The sequence below is a fragment of the Carlito syrichta genome, unplaced genomic scaffold (assembly GCF_000164805.1).
Source record: "Carlito syrichta isolate Samal-C Ts95f unplaced genomic scaffold, Tarsius_syrichta-2.0.1 Scaffold304700, whole genome shotgun sequence".
NCBI lineage: Eukaryota > Metazoa > Chordata > Mammalia > Primates > Tarsiidae > Carlito > Carlito syrichta.
This window is the reverse complement of record NW_007248796.1, coordinates 473,320-478,930: the sequence shown is the minus strand read 5'-3', so window position 1 is coordinate 478,930 and position 5,611 is coordinate 473,320.

Below are 5,611 nucleotides of genomic sequence, written 5' to 3'. Positions count from 1 at the left end.
AAGGCGGAGGCCCTTATAGAAGAATTATACGACCGCCTGCTATTTTTATGACTAAAAATGCCCTATCATAAATTTCAGATATTGAGAATTTCATTTACCTATGCCTAAAGAAGTTTTCTTTAAAATAGTGCTCATTTATAGTGCAGTAACATTTTACTTATATGAAGACTAATTCAAACTTTTAAAAAATCTGAGGTTTAAAATATTTTAAAGATTGAATTTATTATCTTTACGCACTTATGTAATGTAGAGCCTGCTAAGGATGTTACCTCTAGAATTTTTTTTTTTTTTTTTTTTTTTTTTGAGGCGGGTCGTCACTCTGTCACCCAGGCTGGAATGCAGTGGCACAATCATGGCTCACCCACAGCCTTGACCTCCTGGGCTCAGGTGGTCCTTCTGCCTCAGCCTCCCAAGTAGCTGGGACTACAGGCATGCTCCACCATGCCCAGCTTATTTTTCAATTGTTTTGTAGAGATGAAGTCTCATTGTGTTGCCCAGGCTGGTCTCAAACTCCTGGTCTCGAGCAGTCCTCTCACCTCTAACTCCCAAAGTACTGGGATTACAGGCATGAACCACCATGCCCGAGTCTAGAACTCTTTTGAAAGGAACTTTTATAAAGGGATAAGTTGATTTGAATAGCATGACAATTTTTTGCATGCAACTAGAGGCTTACATATTGTTTAAAGAAAACTTTTGTGTAGGGTATACATATACCTCTTATTTACATTACTAATTGTATCAACAAATCCTTATTTTTAGATATACTCCTTTGGAAGGCCAAGGTCATATACTAACTACTAGGGTTTGTACCAATATAGAGTCCCTTGCATACAGCAGGCATTCACTAGTAAAATTTTTCTCCACTTACTTTTAAAATGTGACTTTGTTAAATGTCTTTTTTTTTTAATTGCGAATTTTGAAATCCTATTTCTGTAGAGGTGGAAAAAACTGGTTATCCTTCCCCCATAATCCCTCTTGCTCTGCCTCCCTAAATCTGATAAAGTCCCTTATTCCCTGCGCTTTCATTTTTCCTTTCTGTGTTATTTGCCACAGTCCTTACCTGTGCTTCAGGCTTGTATCACCTTGTGCCTCCATTCTCTTCAGATGAGCAGTGGGAAACTGGAAATAGTGATTGTCTGTTGTATTTCTGAAAATGAGAATTTTTACTAGTTTCCTGCTGGCCTTTCTTAGTCATCTTTGGAAAACAGATTCCAGTAAAACTTGAGTATGCTTTTGAAACTGTTGGTGTGCCCTCCTAAGAAACAAAACCAGATACTTGCTGTTTGTTGCATGAGTCACTGATGGGTTTGAATAAGTAGAAACAAAATTAGATTGTTTTGCATGCTCACCAATGTTACATCTTATTTTAAAAGAAGCCCGAAATAAGGAAATAAAAGTAAACTAATAAACTAATAAACTCTTTCTCCCTCTCTTCCCTCTCCCCCACCCAGAGAATTTAGAATTATATTGGCTCTAGTGTTTGGAGAATAAAGCAGTAACAATGAGTATTTAAAAAATTAGGGCTTGTTCTTTAACCCATGATACCCTGTAGTGCTCAGAACTTTTCAGTGTGTATATTTCTTCTAGCTGCACTTGAGTAACTTTAATCAGGAGCAAAGTGGGTTCTGCTATTGTATGCCATTTCCTCCATGGCCCTTGCCTCACTTAGCTATTACCGTATGCCTAATCGACCACAGTGAAATGTCTTTAAAACATTTTCCAGGGAACTAAGGACTTTTTGGAGTATTTTTATAATGGAAAATGCCAAGGAGAGGAAAGTTTGAATGGTTTCTCTGCATAGATAAATGTTTCCAGAACCTACTGATGAGTCAAGGAGCTGTTAATGGGATATGTAAATGTCACCTTTCACCTAGTTACTGTCACTACCCAAGTCATAACTATGTGGTTTCAGTAAATTGTTAGAACTGGTTCTTGTCTAGTTCCTTAATGAAACAGATTCTTTTGGTCCCATCATTATCCCGTCAATAACACTGTTTCAAAGTTAGCATGGTCCTGGGTTCCTTCTCTCTTTCTGTTTTAATAGCAGCTGCTAGTCAAATTATAAATTTTCATTAATATCTTTGCTTTTATCTTCACTTCAATATTTGTGAAAAGTTTTTATATACGTGTATTTGGCATTGAGACTTCTAGCTCTTTGGTTTCAGTAGTGTGTCTTCTTTCACTTATTCAACAAATATTCGTTTACTGCCAGCCATTTACCAAGCACCGTTCTTGACCCTGGAGATCTGATTTTGAGCAAAAAATTCATGGTCTATACTATTATGAAGTGAGGAATCCAGGAGGAAGATAGTCATTAAATACATATACAACAAAAAACAGCTAATAATTACATAATTACAGACAGAACCATTTGATTGTTTTGCGGGCTTATATAACAGGAACTTGGGGATGTGACACTTGGTTGATATCTGAAGTGTGAATAGGAGAGCCTGAGGAAGGGTGGGGAGAACAGCATCCCAGACAACAGAGGGAACTGTCATTTTTGTAGAGGACCTGTTACAGAAGGGAACCAAATAACTGAGGAGCAGCAAGGGGAAAGTAGAGCCATCTGAGGCTGGACATCTAGGCTGGGCCAGAAAATGCAGGGTCTTGCTGGCCAAGTAAAGAATTTGGTTTTCCTCCTAAGAACAATGGAGAGTGTTTTAAGTAGGGGCTGATTATTCCATGTGATTTGTGTTTTGGTGAGACCATCTGTGGGGGAGTGAGTTGGATGGGGCCAGAGTGTCAGTGGGGAGAAGTAGGTGGCTGCTGCTTGAATCCAATTAGAGATGATCGCATATACCAGGCTGGTGGTGAATCCTGGGGTGTGGCCATGCAGATGGATTGAAAGTATTTTAGGGGATACCATCAGTTGAACTTGGGAATAAGATGGGATTTTTAAAAAATGTATTCCAACAAATATTTAGTGACTACTTGCTTTATGCTAAGCTCCATTCCAGGCTCTGGCAACAACTCTGTGAACATGAAACATCCCTGTACGTACTCATAGAGCTTACATAAGAATGACAGATAACCATTAAGTTAAAAAAAAATGTAATTTTAAGTAATAGTAAGTCCTATAAATGAAGTAGTATAAGGGAATGGAGAATTACAGCAAGGGGTCCTGTTGGATAGGATAGTCAAAAAAGACCTCTCTGAAGAGGTAGCATTTGAGCAAAGACCCAAATAAAGATCCTACCAAGCAGAGGGCACAGGCACAAGACCTTCAGGCTGGACCAAGAGGGACTCAGCCCACCCCTCATCCCCCCACCAGAGAATACCAAGAAGGCCAGTATGTCTAGAAATAGGGGAGTGTGGAAAGAAAGGTGTCAGGGATGTCTTGCCACTAGCTGAAACCTAACGCTTCTAAATAGGGTAATTATCTTCAATCCTGATCAGTTTTTCAAAGTCACTACTAGCTACAATCCCAGGTTGCTCTGCTGCTAAACTGATTTTAACACAGTTACTAGAACAGCTTCCTTTAGCGTAGCAAGCCATACTCAAAAACTGACAGTGGTAACTATGTGTCTGTTCAGTTAATGATGACCCCTTTCTTAGCCCATCTGAAAGTCCCTAACCGTATTTCAACCCCATTTCCCACTGTATTCCTCTCTGGACTTCTCTGGTTAGTCGATTGAAGACCTTCTTTCAGTGTTTGTTTAGGCTTTTCACATAGTTTTTCCTTTTTTTTCTTTTTGTTATTGCATTTGTTCATCACGATGCCGCTTTTCTTTCTATTAGCCTATTTCCATCTCTTCTTTCAAGGCCTGGTTCACAAATTACAGGTTACTTTTTCTACTAATTTCCTGTGCTTTATTCCATCTTTCTTGGATCACCGAACATCTCAGCCTACTTAGTCTGTGTGATATTATTTTTGTCTTTCTTCCTTGGGTCATTTGAAGAAGCATGACTTCTTAAAGGCCACCTTTGTTCCAAGTTAAAATATATATGCTTGTATTCTTTTTTCCTAGAAAAGATTGGGCACCAATATTTGCTATGCTATGTCTATATTTGACATAGGCCGAAACAGTCAGCTCTTTGAGGTTCAAGTTTCTCATCAATAAGATGAAGATAATAAGCCTTCCCTATATTTCATTCACCCTATAGTTGTAAGGAAGCAAATGCAAGTTATTGTTTTTAATACTTGAGAAGGGCATATTTCCTATCTTCCTCTAAATGGCAGGTTTTTCACACTGTTTCCCACAGTGTAGAGTCATATGTGTGCTGCTGCAATTCTGTAAGGCTTCTTGAGCTTCCAGCTATACTATGCAAGCCTGGGCCAGCTCCAACCACAGCATGTGTATTAGTTTCCTTGGGTGACTGTCACAGAGTACCACAAATTGGGTGGCTTAAGCAATGGAAATGTGTTGTCTCCTAGTTCTTGGGCTAGAAGTCTGAGATCCGTTTATTGGCAGGATTGGCTCTCTCTTAGGGCTGTGAGGAAAAACCTGTTCCACTCCTCTCTTCTCTGTTCTGATAGCTTCAGGCATTCCTTGGCTTGTAGATGGCATTCTCCTTGTGTCTTCACATCATCTCTCCTGTCTTTCCTCTGCTCATGTCTGTCTCTGTGTCAAGTTTCCCCTTTCCTTTTTTCCCCCTTTTAATTTTTTTTATTTTAAAGATGTGGGATACAATTCAGGGTTAGGTATACGAATGTTCATTATGCAGGTACCCTTGTTGATGAAGTGTGCTGCCCCTTCCACAGCAGATTAGCACTACTGCCAATCCCGCTTTCCTACCCCCCTATTGGCTGTTTCTCACTACTGCCAATCCTTTGCTTATAGTATTACAAAAATTGTTCCAGGTCCACTTATGAGTGAGAATATGTGATACTCAGTTTTCTGTTTCTGTGAAAGATCACTCAGTATTATAGACTCTAAGTCCATCCAGTTTGCTGTGAAGTTCATGATTTTGTTCTTCTTTATGGCTGTGTAATATTCCATTGTGTATGTGTACCAATTTTTTTTTATCCAGTCCTCTTTTGATGGGCCTCCCAGTCGGTTCCGTCCTGTTCTTGCTACTGTGAACAATGCTGGGATAAACATACATGTGCAGGTATCTTTAAGTTTCCCCTTTCAATATCCAAGTTTCCCCTTTTTATAAGGACACAGGCATATATATAGGATTATGGTCTACTCTAATGACCTCATCTTAACTGGATCATATACAAAGACTCTGTTTCCAAATAAAGTCACATTTGCAAGTACTGGAAATTAAGACTTGAAGATCTTTTAGGGGGCACGATTCAACCTGTATCAGCTTGATACAAGAAAGGATACTCACAAAGATCATGATTTAGTGCTGTATTAGTAAAATGATTTGTAGACGAGGTGAATTAGGCATGGAAGAGCTAGTATTCTATATGATACAGGGCATAACACATGAAATACTTGATAAAAGTTACATGTGAAATTCTGAACATTTATATGTATTTATTTTAGAGTTCTGCAAATTCTGTTCATTTTAAGTTGGCATAAATTAAAGAGGGCCAGCCAAGAGAGGGAACAAAAGAACTAATTATTTTTTCCTCCAAGTTTTAACAGTATATTCAGTTATTATACTAATGTCAATGGGAAGAATATGTGATTCATGTGTTTATTCACATAATCTT